The 15666-nt window shown below is 43.4% G+C and overlaps 1 protein-coding gene across 9 annotated transcripts in view; it reads left to right on the forward strand.

The window, feature by feature from the left end:
- FAT3 (FAT atypical cadherin 3) overlaps window positions 1-15666 on the forward strand; it is a 576249-nt gene that overhangs the window by 398764 nt on the left and 161819 nt on the right. The gene's annotated exons all lie outside the window — the stretch shown is intronic.

A 15666-nucleotide genomic window follows, 5' to 3' on the forward strand; every position in this document is an offset into this window, starting at 1 on the left:
GAAGTCTTTTTATTTTGCAGGTCTTTTTTTTTTTTTTTACATAAAACTTTAAAAGCTTAATTTAAATGTCAGCGCATCCATAACAGAACAACACGCAAGGTTGCATCAGCCACTATTAGAATGCAGCTACTTCTAAAATGAGACTAGGCAACTGTTAAGTGCAGTACTTCACTATAGTTTTGGGTAGAATGGCTGTTATCCAAGTGCAACAGAAGTGGGAATTTAGGTGGGCAGAATATATTTATCCAGTTTGGGGTTTGGCCAGTATAATACAATAAACACCGCACATCTTTCAATAAATGCCAGGAGCAGTTTAAAGAAAATGGAGCCCGGGACATCTGTATTATGTCTTAGCTGAGAGACAGCACATTCAACATTATAGCACATGCTAACACCAGGCAGTGACATTGGCTTATTATGAAGCAGAGGGAAGAGTGCTACATATTAAATCATCAGTACAGTCCTGGTAGAAGAGCTGACCTACACCAACCCTGCTTAGCTTGGAGGAGCCATAGTAAAAAATGGTAGGTCTGCAGACTGTAGCTAGGACATGTTGTACCACTTCTGTTGTTGATTAATTTTTTAGTGTCTGGTAAATTGAATCGTATTTTGAACACAGCCTATCTGGAGGCAGTTAAAGCATAAAACAAACTGCAAAAGGTTGCAGAGTAGCAGCCGTGTTAGTCTGTATTCGCAAAAAGAAAAGGAGTACTTGTGGCACCTATGGAGACTTGTGGAGACTAACAAATTTATTTGAGCATAAGCTTTCGTGAGCTACAGCTCACTTCATCGGATGCATTTTCAAAAGGTTGGGTACTGCTCAGGCAATTTGTTTATAGCGGTTGGGACAGGGCATTGCTTTCTACGCTGCTCTGGCACCTCCTTGTGTCACACCTGGAAAATTAGCTCACCACTGTCCACGCCCCATCCAGCAGTTGCTCAGCCTGCTGTCTCGCTCTGCGGCTCCTCTCTTGCTGAGAAGTGGCAGCAGCACTTCTCCTTAGGGGCATAGCCCTCCGGCCAACTCCCCAGCATCCTTCCCGTCTGGAGTCTCACCAGAGTCTCTCTCCACATAGTCTCAGGCAGTCTATGTCTCCACTGCCCGTGCCACTTCCACAGTGGCTTGTAGGGGAAGCTGGGCCCACCCTCTACACTGGCTTCCAATCCTGGGGCCCTCGAAGAGCAGTTCAGGTCTGTTCGCTCAGCCCTTCCCTGCTCCTTCCCTGGACTGCTTCCTGTACTCCTATTACAGGCTCCTACTCTCCTCTCTTATATCAGGGACTGTGACTGCAACTTCCTGGCTTTATAGAAGCCCTGCTTATATTTGCTTAGGTAAGCTTCATCCCTAATTAAGCCTCATTGCATCCTACTTCCCCACCAGGTGCAGCCTCTGGCTAATTGGCCTTCCTTGCTTCTGTTAACCCTTCCAGGACTAGTGTGCCCTGGACACTCCATCACAGTAGTACTAAAATCTTATGTCTTTGTTCATGACAGAATTGTTCTCAATAGCTCATGTGATTGGAGAGATTGGGCTAGCCTATGTGAAAGGGAAGAGATTAGAATTGAATAGCAATCATCATAATTTTAAGAAAACTTTGAAAAAGGTATTTAGCTCCTGCTGATAGTGAAGATTAGAATCAAGCAAGTTTTTAATCTCCTAAGAGAATGGTAATGTGAAGAGCTTAGTAGTTGATACATACCTCTCTGCGGGCGGGCATGAGGACTTTAAGAGGTGTCAGGCTGGGAGCCACTCTATTTTCTGAAGTTTAGAGATAAGAGTTTTGAAGGAGACTGTTATCTGCAAAAGTGGAGCTAGGCAAGGATATAGAAGAACAGCTCTCAATATCAATATTTGATCACAAGTCTTCCTCAGCCTGAGAGAAGGAAGAATCACAAATGGCTAAAATAGATATGGTTGTAGCTCATGAAAGCTTATGCTCAAATAAATTTGTTAGTCTCTAAGGTGCCCCAAGTCCTCCTTTTCTTTTTGCGGATACAGACTAACACGGCTGCTACTCTGAAACCATCCATTAGGTACATTAGGAAAGGAACTACTGGACAGCAGGCAACCTTTGCACTTAACATAGGTGGGTAAAACCTGAACATTTCTTCAATTGAAATAGTATAAGAGATCATGAAAAGTTCAAAAGAACCTTGTGAAGTTTGTATAAATAATTATTCACTGGAGCAGGGACTGGAAGCTGTGTTTCCCAGGTGGCCACCCTAACCCTTGGACCATAGAGTCAGTCTCACTCTCTGTCTGGCCAATGACCATTTAAGTATTTTGTACAAAACAGAACAGCTTCAACAGGAGAGGGGAAGCACACACCGCTGGCCCAGAGTGCACTGGGAGATGGGAGACCTGAGTTCACGTTCCTGCTCCACAGCAGGCAGAGGGATGATTTGAACCCAGATCTCTCACATTCTGGGTTAGTGCTCTAATCACTGGGCTGTAGGATATAAGAGGGGCACCACCTCCTCCTGTTCCTTGTTAGTTTTCCATTGAGAAAGGTCTGGGCTGGCTTAGATACCTAATTCCAGGAGAGCATTCATAGCTGTGAATCCAGAGTGCAGGGAAGTGCCTCTCTCCAGACTGGATTGAGGCACCTAACTCCCTTTGAGGGGCAGGGCTTAGGCTGCATCCTTCTCCTCAACATTTCCTATTGGCTAGTTGAAGGAGCTCCCAGCTTGGCATGCTGGCATTTGTGAATTGCCAAATTACTTATGCACCTAACTGTCCCCATGTGTTGCTTAGGGAGCCTGGACACCTAATTTATATTTCATTTATATTACTATAGAGCCTCCGAGCCCTAGTCATGGATCAGGACCCCAGTGTGCTAGGCACTGTACAGACACAGAACAAAAAGACAGTCACTGCCCCAAGGAATTTACACTAAGTACAAGACAAGACAACAGATGGATATAGACAGATGGAGGAGTACAAGGAAACAAGAAGACATTCTTGGTCAGCATGATAGGCAGTGGTCCCGGCACAGTAGCAGCCTAAACACTGTCACATTTTATGCAGGCAGCATGGCAAAGAAGAGTTTTGAGGGAGTATTTGAAGGAGAATATTAGCTTTCTGGAGGTTTACATGGAGAGTTGACCACGCATGTGGGGCAGGCTGGGAGAAAGCATGGAGATGCATTTTTGAAAACTCCACAAATGGACAGTGGAGTCTGGCATCATGGGCGAGTGTTGGCAGCTTGATAGCAAATGAGAGATGATAGGTGGGATTGTCTCTTGACATGTAGCAGACTGCTGTGCTGTCATGAGAAGTTAATGGAGTAATATCTCTTTCTTTGAAGCTTTACACTTATCCATTCCAGAGTGCCATAAATATAACTTAGCACACAAAGATTGATAGTGTCTCCAAGTGTATTGAATCTCTGAACCGGTGTCTATGGAGGACTGTATTTTATTTTTAAAGGGACACTGTAAAATTTTTTATATAATCAAAAAATCCTTGCCTGTCTTACTATTAATAACTTAAATTATTACAACTAAAATGTAAATATAATTTTCTTTTTACTATTTATTCCCCTCTTTTGCTTTTTAGACTTTCAAACAGCTGGGTCAATAAAATAAATGTATGTATTTAACTTTTGTTTGAACTTGTGTTGTAACTATAATCATCCCAGGATATGAGAGAGACAAGACGGGTGAGGTAAGATCTTTTATTGGACCAACTTCTGTTGGTGAAAGAGACAAGCTTTTGAGCTACACAGAGCTCTTCTTCAGGTCTGGGAAAGATAATCAGAGTGTCACAGCTAAATATAAGGTGGAATGGATTGTTAGGCATAAGGAGTTTACATATGTTGCAAGAGACCATTGAAGATCAAGTGGGCAATTAACACTTCTGCAGTCACAGGAGAAAGGGTGGTTCCTGGGATACTGATTGTTGTAATAAGAAAAGGAGTACTTGTGGCACCTTAGAGACTAACAAATTTATTAGAGCATAAGCTTTCGTGAGCTACAGCTCACAGTGAGCTGTAGCTCACGAAAGCTTATGCTCTAATAAATTTGTTAGTCTCTAAGGTGCCACAAGTACTCCTTTTCTTTTTGCGAATACAGACTAACACGGCTGCTACTCTGAAACCTGTGATTGTTGTAATGAGACACAAAATCAGTATCTCTATAGCCCTGGTTCTCAACCTATTTATCACTGTGGGCTGCATACATGGCCCACAATGTGTTACATGGGCAGCAGATTGAGAACTACAGTGCCCTCCTCCTCCCCCCCCCCCCCACAGTCCACTATGCCCAGAGACCCCTCCACAGAGTGGGGCCAGGAGCAGATCGGGAGGCCAGGCAATCACAGCCTGCAGCGCAGGGCAGCCACACTCTCTGCACGGGGCCAGGCAGCTGACAGCCAGGACCCAAGTCCGGCCGCACAGGGCTGGGCAGCCTAAAACCTGGGGTGCTGCAGCACCCCCACAAACCCCCTAGTTCCCAGCGTCCCTCACACACACACACACACACACACACACACACTGCCCAGAGTGCTCACCCTCCCCCCAAACCTGCCCAGAGACCCACTCTCCCACACCCTGCCCCTCCTGCAGCACTCACTAGCTCCCTGCTGGCAGGAGCGCTCCAGCAGGCTGCCAGACACTGTCTCCCTGTCAGCCAGCCCCGCCCCCTGCCAGAGCAGAGCAGCAAATTCTGAAATTTTCTTTAGCCCACAGCTAGGCTGCAGCTGTTTGCTAGTTGGGGTACATGAGGCCCACGGGTTGAGAACCACTGCTCTATAGAGTCATGATTTTTGTCTAGTAAAGTTATGAATTTAAGCACTAAGCATAGGGTCACCAGTTTTGGTTGGACGTATTCCTGGAGCTTTCATCACATGACATAATTTGAATTAAAGAGATGTTTTTAATTCCTGGAGTCTCCAGGAGAATCCTGGAGGGTTGGCAACCCTATCCCAGGCTCGTCTTTTCTAGGTGTGCAGGTTTCCTTTGAGGACGAGGACTGAGGTGTCAGATATAGAGTGATCATTTTGTGGGAAAGTGTTTGTCCATGAGTGATGTGGTGTTTTTATCTTCTTGAAATGAACTCAAAAAGAAAAATGATAGAGTGTACTGATTGTCTTGTTTCACCCAAATAGTTGTTGAAGCACTTGATGCACTGGATGGGATATACCCCATGTTGTGGTAGGCATGTGTAGGCCCTGTTGATCTTGAAAGGTGTGTTGGGGTGTTGATCATCGATTTTGAATCTGTTGTTATGGCAGGATCTGGTGCTGCTTGGAGTGGCTACGTCCTGGTCACCTACTTTGACTTCCTGTATAGCATAGGTCATAGAATTTCACCAAGTTACTCCAGTGCTGAGCCCAATAACTTGTTTTCAACTAAAGCATATATTCCAAAAAGGCATCCAGTCTTGATTCAAAAACATCAAGACTTTTCTTAATACAGTCCTGTAATATTTGGATTAAAAATACAGCAGGGGAATGCTTATTTCCAAGCCAATAACTATTTTCATTTTTTTCAATAACAAAAACTTTTTTCTTAGTAAATGTTCTGAAACTTGTGGTTAGCAATACTTGTTGTTAAGGCCTTGAAACTATCTGACAATTTAATCTTTAGTTTTGAATATTAAATGGTTGTGCTCATTTTCCAGCTTGAATGTGGCCTGAAATCAGTGGTTTTTCTAATCAGCTACCTCGAGTGTTTGTGTCTTTAACAGATTGTTGTTAAAACTGAATTGTAAATGACTCATTTATCATATCTGGCCAAAGTGAGTGATTAATTTTCATGACTGAAAACATAAGACTACCAGATTAACAGTTCTCCAATGGGAGACAAGCAGGGATGAGTCCCATTGCTATAACTGGCAGTCTTTTCTACAATAAGTGTTGGAGTCATTTGTGTTTTTCAGGAATTTGCATTAGATTAAATGAGCTAAACAGCTGCCCACCTCATGTCTGTTTTACTTCCAAGATCTCTCAGATCTATTGTGTGTTGATTTGTATCAATAAACCCTAAATTTAGTATAGTAAATCACACATTTTACAAAAATTATTACCCTAGAGTTCCCTAAAGCACTCAGTTTATTTTTCACTGAGATCACACAAAAACCATACCTTCCACACACACTAACTCAGAAGAGCAATTTGACTGTGTTTATGCTATTGCCACTAAGGATTCTGGGTATTGTTTTAAATGAAACCTCTGGAACAATGTAGCCACTATTGCTGAATTTTCTCTGGAATATAACTACATGGTATTTCACTGTCTTTGTCTTTTTCTTGCAATGCTTCTACCTTCAGAATCCTTATCTTTCTTCTTCATGCTAATGTCCACAGATCCGTTCCAATGGATACTTCAGTGTGCTTGGAGGCAGAACCACACCAGGCAGTCAGTGGCAGGAGGGGAATGCCCTGCCTCTTGAACTCACCTCCATTTTTTTCTGCTTCCACAGTGGTTGGCAGCTCAGCCAGACCTCCCTGCTGCAGAGGGAAATTCCAAACGTTTACTTCAATTTTTTAGGCTAACAATTCTGTTGACTACTGTCTAGCTAATGCCCAGCCCTATCCTGTGGCTTCATTTGATTTTGGGCAGACAATCCCCTCAGCTCTGCTTCCTTGTCTGAGGTGTTAGTAGCAACGGGTGCCCCTGCAGGCTTCAGGGAACGAGCTGGGCCCAGAAAGCAGGAGATGCCAAAGGAAAGGATTGTGCCTCCTGCTACCACCCCTGTAGAATGCAGTTTCCTTCACAGCCCAGTCTGGATGGGGTCACCTCGGCTCCCCCATCCCTGGCAGAAAAGGAGGTAGGAAGGATTGGAAAAAACCTGGCTCCAGGATAATCAGCCCCTCCCTGCCTGAAGAAGATTGCACCTGAGACCCTCTAGCCCATGCCAGCAGCCTTGCCTCTGACTGCAGAACTCAGCTGCTTCCTCCACTCCACTTTCCCCTGGGTTGCAGATGGAGGGCACTAAATGCAGCAAAGACACTGCCAATGCCAGAGAGTTTGATGAGGGGCCCTTGGGACCCCCTTTCTCGCTGCCACTTCTGTAACAGCCTCTCTCCCCATGGGGGATCCATGCTGATATCCCAGGCTGAGACCACAATGGGAAACACAGACCCGTCTGACCTGTATGGATCCCATGCACTAGAGAGGGGTAGAGCTTCGGGGAAGCCCATCCTTGAGACCCAGGCTGAACCTTCCTTCAGAGAGAGCCAGTAGCGGGCCATGCCTCTCGAGTCCTACGATTCTATGTGGGGGAGAGGAGACATGCCCAAGCCTCTCTGAGGACAGGGAGACGCCAGCCACTTGAAGTATTTTCAGAGCTGTCTCAGAGCCCAGTTTTATTCTGCCTTCCAAAGCAGGATTATGGGGACAAACTCTCAAGGGGGAAATAAATTAATAATAGAATCACCACTCTTTCCCCTGGTCACCCTCACTGAGTGCAGCAGGACAGATAATCCAGCACCCGGTTCCTCTACTAACTTCCAGGGAGCGCAGCCTGGGGGATAGTCATCAGTGCTGCATTCCCCTGATAACCCTTATAGAGTCAACATGACAAATCAATTCATAATGGACCAGTCCATAGACGCTCTGATACCTCTAGGCATGTGTACACACATACCTCCACAAGGGGAACTCTTCCTCCATATGGAACTCCAAATGAGAGTTACAGGTTCAAATAGGTTCCGTTAGGAGATCTGTAATGGCCTTAGACAGCTGTAGCTATATATACCTCATCGCAGACCCTGGGAAAGTGCAATAGAGTGATAGGGATTTCCTGCCAAACCCTAAAAGATTGAGAAGGTATTGGACTTTCATCTCCAGCTACCGATATGGGTCTCCATGCCCTAATGTCCTTGTGATTGCTCCCAGATTCTGCTGCAGATTGCCCTGCCTTGCCACTTTCTTCCCAACAGCTGGCTTTGGGTGTCGAGAGGGACAGCAATCCATATCTGGAAGAACCAGTCTGCTCAGTTCTCAGTGTGCACCAATCAAAATTGAACCTACTATTGCTACCAAAGATACCTGTGGCTATTTTTCGTGGTGGTCAGGGAGTCGGCATTTCTAAGAGAGGGAGATTTTTAGTTGAAGGAATGGGCTCCTTACCATATGGACCCTTTGTAGGCAGCCAGGTCCAGGCAGGCATCCTCTCAGCTCCCTCTTTTGAGCTTGAAAACACTTAGTTTGCAGCAAACTGACAAAACAAGAATATAGGCCTCCTATTGGCTATGTTCTCCAATCAGATGAGTTTTTTATTTCCATTGGGGAGCTTTCTCTAATGAGACCCATTATTGTAATTTTAATTCAGATCAGTCATTCTTACAGTGGCCATAGAGTTCATTTCCTAAGAAAATTCAGGAAATAGTCCTCCTTCAGTTAAGCAGCAAGTCCAGTTGTTAGGGGCACTAGCATTCTCAGGGCAGAGTAGGCATGTCTCCTGTATTGAGGTCTGGTAGATATACATTAGTTCACCAAATTCTGTATGTTGGTCATCCAGTGTTAGCAGATGCCATTTTCTTTCTTTTGTCAGAAGTCTTCTCCACACCTTAGATAGCCCACAGTAAGACAGAGGAGCGACTTATATAAAATCTACCTTTTTTTGGATGTCCATAATTAAAGGATGAACCTGCTTCCCACTCTGGAAGTGCATTACTATGAAAATCCCATTGTAATGGATAGGTGTAATGAAGAATAGGAAAATGTATCCATGCTTACCTGAAAATTTCCTTTAGTTGAGTAATAAGGTGGACAGATCTGGCTCATCCTGGAAACAAAACGGATCATCCAGAATAGCAGTGGAAATTGACATCCATGGTTTTGAGTTTGTTGTCATTACATGGGATTTACCATACTCCGCAGTAGGAGAATTTGTTCCTTCAGTGTATATTGAGGAACACAATCTGTAATTTAGGAAAGTAGATTCGAATTATGCTATTCCAGGAGGCAGGGCATTCTTCTGCTGCCAGTGACTGATAGATCTGGTTCCTCTCCCAAGCTGGCTGAAGTACCCATTTTAACCAAGCTATGGACCTTGTTACTCAAAGAAAGGAAATTTTTAGATAAGCTTGAATAAATTAAATTTTCCTATGAACTGGTATATCTCAGCACAGATTAATTGAAGGTCATTGTAAAATTGAAGAGACCTTCAAGAGATTTCTGTTTTTCTAAGAAAATTGCAGAGGATTTTTCAGGGGTTTGTGAGGGGATCTCCTCACTGGTATTCTATCTGCTACCCAAGATCCATAAACCTGGAAATCCTGGACGCCCCATCATCTCAGGCATTGGCACCCTGACAGCAGGATTGTCTGGCTATGTAGACTCCCTCCTCAGGCCCTTCGTTACCAGCACTCCCAGCTATCTTCGAGACACCACCGATTTCCTGAGGAAACTACAGTCCATTGGTGATCTTCCTAAAAACACCATCCTAGCCACTATGGATGTAGAAGCCCTCTACACCAACATTCCACACAAAGATGGACTACAAGCCGTCAGGAACAGTATCCCCGATACTGTCACGGCTAACCTGGTGGCAGAACTTTGTGACTTTGTCCTGACCCATAACTATTTCACATTTGGTGACAATGTATACCTTCAAATCAGCGGCACTGCGATGGGTACCCGCATGGCCCCACAGTATGCCAACATTTTTATGGCTGACTTAGAACAACGCTTCCTCAGCTCTTGTTCCCTAATGCCCCTACTCTACTTGCGCTACATTGATGACATCTTCATCATCTGGACCCATGGAAAAGAAGCTCTTGAGGAATTCCACCATGATTTCAACAATTTCCATCCCACCATCAACCTCAGCCTGGACCAGTCCACACAAGAGATCCACTTCCTGGACACTACGGTGCTAATAAGCGATGGTCACATAAACACCACCCTATATCGGAAACCTACTGACCGCTATTCCTACCTACATGCCTCTAGCTTTCATCCAGATCATACCACTCGATCCATTGTCTACAGCCAAGCGCTACGATATAACCGCATTTGCTCCAACCCCTCAGACAGAGACAAACACCTACAAGATCTCTATCATGCATTCCTACAACTACAGTACCCACCTGCTGAAGTGAAGAAACAGATTGACAGAGCCAGAAGAGTACCCAGAAGTCACCTACTACAGGACAGGCCCAACAAAGAAAACAACAGAACGCCACTAGCCATCACCTTCAGCCCCCAACTAAAACCCCTCCAACGCATCATCAAGGATCTACAACCTATCCTGAAGGACGAGCCATCGCTCTCTCAGATCTTGGGAGACAGACCAGTCCTTGCTTACAGACAGCCCCCCAATCTGAAGCAAATACTCACCAGCAACCACACACCACACAACAGAACCACTAACCCAGGAACCTATCCTTGCAACAAAGCCCGTTGCCAACTCTGTCCACATATCTATTCAGGGGATACCATCATAGGGCCTAATCACATCAGCCACACTATCAGAGGCTCGTTCACCTGCGCATCTACCAATGTGATATATGCCATCATGTGCCAGCAATGCCCCTCTGCCATGTACATTGGCCAAACTGGACAGTCTCTACGTAAAAGAATGAATGGACACAAATCAGACGTCAAGAATTATAACATTCAAAAACCAGTTGGAGAACACTTCAATCTCTCTGGTCACTCGATCACAGACCTAAGAGTGGCTATACTTCAACAAAAAAGCTTCAAAAACAGACTCCAACGAGAGACTGCTGAATTGGAATTAATTTGCAAACTGGATACAATTAACTTAGGCTTGAATAGAGACTGGGAATGGATGAGTCATTACACAAAGTAAAACTATTTCCCCATGGTATTTCTCCCTCCCACCCCACCCCCCACTGTTCCTCTGATATTCTTGTTAACTGCTGGAATTAGCCTACCTGCTTGTCACCATGAAAGGTTTTCCTCCTTCCCCCCCCCTGCTGTTGGTGATGGCTTATCTTAAGTGATCACTCTCCTTACAGTGTGTATGATAAACCCATTGTTTCATGTTCTCTGTGTGTGTGTATATAAATCTCTACTCTGTTTTTTCCACCAAATGCATCCGATGAAGTGAGCTGTAGCTCACGAAAGCTTATGCTCTAATAAATTTGTTAGTCTCTAAGGTGCCACAAGTACTCCTTTTCTTTTTGAGAATACAGACTAACACGGCTGCTACTCTGATACCTTGCAGTGTGTTTTTTAACTGTTTGATGTTTGCACTGAGGATTGTAGTAATGTTGAACTGAAAGTGAGTACATTAGAGAGGTCAGTGTAACATGTTGGAGTGTCCTGATGTAAATGAGCTAGTGCTTGCAGATTGGTGTTGTGTTGGGTGATCGTTGAGAGATCTTTTTGTTTCCATGCTATTCAGAATTTGTGTTGTATGGGAATATGTCTGAGAAACTTTAAACTTGCAAAGTTGCGGGGGGAAGAGGGAAGGAATTTTGAAAGTCATTTTGTTTTTTCTCTTTTATTTTAATCTATTTTAAATGTGGGATCTGACAATCCAGGGCTGGAGATAGGCCAATAGAGTGGAGAAAAGAGCCATCCAGGGAGTGGAATAGCAGTTCAGTAAAATAATCCGATCTCTGGTTGTTGGGTTTTGGATTTTTTTAATTTACATGCCTGAGAGATAAAGCTTTAACTAACACTTCAGCTTTCTCTATCAGGCACTCAGAGCTTTTCAAGTGAAGCTGGAGCCTGGCAATTTGAAAAGTTTGTGTCACCCAGAAGAAACTTAAATGTAAAGCTTTCTCCTCCAGGGTGTACAATTTTATAGCAGAATTGACAAACTTCAGGATTAAAGCAAAAATTTATGATATTGGTTGCTTTGAATGTTATTAATGTATTAATTTCTGTTATTTAATTAACACTACTAGGTGTAACCATTACTGTCTTCAGTTGTTATTGACGTATATTTGAATCATTGAATATATTTGTCAATATGGATGTTCCAGAAATTGGGTTTACAAAAATTAATATATTTATAGCCCTATGGTGATGAAGAAGACACCGATTACACTCAGTTTATGTTATCGACATTTTCTTAATGATGACTGTGAGGAACTCTTAGCAATCATTAAGAAAATACTGAAAACATAAAGTGTAATGGGGATTTTCTTCTCGATCACCTTGTTCCACATGACTAAAATTTGAAGCCCATGGTTCATCTGGCTCTTACGTTAGATGGACTTAAAAAAAAAATCTCTGGAAAACAATTCCAGAATTCAGAAAGGGAGTATTCTAAAAGGTTTTCTGTACAGAATTACAGAATATTTTACTGCAAAAAATCCATAGAAAATTCAATTCTACTTTGAAAAGGTTTTTGTTCCAAATTTGGAGACTGAATTCAGTCAGTAAAGAGTAAAACAAATGATTTTATTTCACCTTTGAGAAGCAATAACAATATGCTTTTAACTGTATAGCTTGTACCAATGCCTTCCTAATAGGAGAAGCTAGTTTTGTAAATTTAAGGAACTAGAAAATTCACGTTTTAATTTAAAAAAAAAAAAAAGCAAAAAGGGAGTGAGAGAGAAACTTGGATCCTGTATCAACTCCAAAACAGAAATGACCCCAAAATCACTGCTGTCTGGTAAAAGGACACCTTCATCTGTATCTAGATCTATCTGTGTGCACAAAAAAACATTAAAAGAACATTAGCAGATTGCAAAGTCAAGTTCTGAAAAGTTAGAAAATGCCAGCATTCAACCCCCTTTTGCATATGTGTTTCTGATAGCCTTAGATTATGTGATCTTAGTTGCATTAATTTTTCCTCAGGACCCCTGCCTCGTTCATTGCAGACTGGAGCATAACAAGCAGCTATTCAGTATTTTGTTCTCTCCTTATTGTTCAATGTGTGGCCCCATGCCTTGTTTATTGCAGGATACTCAAACCCTGTTCTGAAGACAGACTCACTTATTTCCTCGTGGGCTTTCTGGAGGGGCTTATTATATAACCTGAGTTCTTCAAAAATATTAATGAATTTATTTTTACAATACCTCTGTGAGATGAGGGGGTATTATCATCCCCATTTTGCAGAGAGGAACTGAGGCACAGAGAGATTAAAGTCAAAAGTGAAATGCATAGATCCTGATGATATAGCACTTTACATGTTCAAAGCACAGCTCCTATTGACTTCAGTGGCTCAGTGCTTCTGCAGATCAGTCCCCAGGGTCTCTAGTCAGTCACCCAGAAAATGAGGAGCACACAATTAATTACCATTTATAAAAAGTTTGGATTAAGTGACCTGCCGAGCATCACGTGGGAACCTTGTGGCAGAGGTAGAGATAGAATCCAGTTCTCCAGGGCAGCGTTCAACTGCTTTAACCATGTTTTTTCTCGTCCTCCTGCAATCCCCTACCTCACTCACTACAGACCTTCCAACTTCTGCAACAAATGAGTCAGGGGTCCTACAAACGATCTTCATTACACAGCCCTGATCCATCTTCAGAGAAGGCCCATCCTATGTGATGAATGGTGCCAGTGATCCCATGGAAAAATAGGATATGATCATGCAATTTAAAGACTACATAGTAATACATATGCACAAGGCAGGCAAAATAAGGTTGCCCAGGCATCGGGGGTATGGAGAGCAGAGAAGAGATTTGCGCTCAGTTCAGGTGCCTTGACCCCTGTCACAGCCTGCTGCAGTTAAAGGAAAAGTCACATTCAGCCCCAACCTGCCCGGGTATTTAGATGCGAAAATCAAAGTCTCTACTGAGCATGTGCAAGATTTGATTTTCGGAGACTAATAAACTTGGCCGAATTTGGGCAGATTTTCATGGGGCCAGCAAAAGGCCCATCCCTGATTCAAAGGCTGCCTCTCTGCCAAATGTCACATCCCTGCTCCAAAGCCTGAGGCACCAGAGCATCTCTCAGAAAAGCTCCCCAGAATTTTTTAACATGGGCAAAACAACATATTTTCCCTAGCCTTGTTCTAGGGAAAAGAACAAGGCTAGAGTAGGGTAGGGATAGGATACAACGCTGGAGGGTAGGGATAGGATACAGAGGGACCTAGACAAATTAGAGGATTGGGCCAAAAGAAATCTGATGAGATTCAACAAGGACAAGTGCAGAGTCCTGCACTTAGGACGGAAGAATCCCATGCACTGCTACAGACTAGGGACCGAGCAGCTAGGCAGCATTTCTGCAGAAAAGGACCTAGGGATTACAGTCCACGAGAAGCTGGATATGAGTCAACAGTGTGCCCTGTTGCCAAGAAGGCTAACAGCATTTTGGGTTGTATAAGTAGGAGCACTGCCAGCAGATCGAGGGATGTGATCATTCCCCTCTATTCGGCATTGGTGAGGCCTCATCTGGAGTACCGTGTCCAGTTTTGGGCCCCACTCTACAAGAAGGATGTGGAAAAATTGGAAAGAGTCCAGCGGAGGGCAACAAAAATGATTAGGGGCCTGGAGCACAGGGATTAGGAGAAGAGACTGAGGAAACTGGGATTATTTAGTCTCTAGAGAGAAGAATGAGGGGGGATTTGATAGCTTCTTTCTACTACCTGAAAGGGGGTTCCAAAGAGGATGGATCTAGACTGTTCTCAGTGGTACCAGATGATAGAACAAGGAGTAATGGTCTCAAGTTGCAGTGGAGGAGGTTTAGGTTGGATATTAGGAAAAACTTTTTCACTAGGAGGGTGGAGAATCACTGGAACAGGTTACCTAGGGAGGTGGTGGAATCTCCTTCCTTAGAGGTTTTTATGGTCAGGTTTGACAAAGCCCTGGCTGGGATGATTTAGTTGGGGATTAGGTCCTGCTTTGAGCAGGAGGTTGGACTCGATGACCTCCTAAGGTCCTGAACTCAGAAAGTGCTGGGCCATTTTGGCTGAAATCTTCAATAAATAGTTAAATTAAATAAAGCAACAAAAACATTGAGGCAGACACTTGACATGGAAAACTTCAGCCCCAATAATTAAAGTTTGGCAAAGTTATAAGCAGTGAAAACAGGATCTAATAATAGAAGTATCAGGTGATCTTAAAGTGGCTGTGCTATCAGCCCAACCTATAATGTTCTTATTTCTATTCTCCATTGTTCACAGTGTTCCTCTGGAAGTCTGGAAGATGTATCTTTCCCTGGTAATAGTGTCATATTTCATTACGCAAACACCAGTATTTTCCCTCTCACTCTGGCATTTTCTGTGTATTAGGGACATTATAGAAATAATAAACAGCATTGCATTGTATTTTGATGGGTGTTGAAATTAGCATGGCTCATTTTATTTTGGTATGCTACATCCTTGCTGTACTGCCAGTAGTATAGATTATTTTATCTCTACTATAAGCAGAAGTCCTGGAATAGGATTTCTTTAACTTGTGCTCATGCTGACTGCCTGTTTTGCTCTGCAGCAAGAAAGCAAAGATGCGGTGGGATCATCCTTAAAGGTGGTAGATTTTTTCTTAGTTTTTTATGGTAGTGATAGATTGGGGGTAGTGCTTTGTGTTTACAAATGATCTAGCATTCATGGGTTTATTGACTGAAGCAACTGCTACTTCCAGAGGTGTTAACTTCACAAGATGGGAGAGGCAGATCAGCTACAACTCATGCAGCCTTTTAAAAATGATAAATAATATTTTAAAAAGTGCAGTGACAAGGAACTGTTTGGCTGAGCTCATCGGCAGTGAGCAATGAGTCTTTCATCTCTAGGTTGCCGGTTGCTCCAGTACTGACAGATGGTGGTTTAGTGGCTTTTGAGAAATACAATGCTGGT

This window comes from Dermochelys coriacea, chromosome 1 (genome assembly GCF_009764565.3).
Source record: "Dermochelys coriacea isolate rDerCor1 chromosome 1, rDerCor1.pri.v4, whole genome shotgun sequence".
In the NCBI taxonomy this organism is placed as follows: domain Eukaryota; kingdom Metazoa; phylum Chordata; order Testudines; family Dermochelyidae; genus Dermochelys; species Dermochelys coriacea.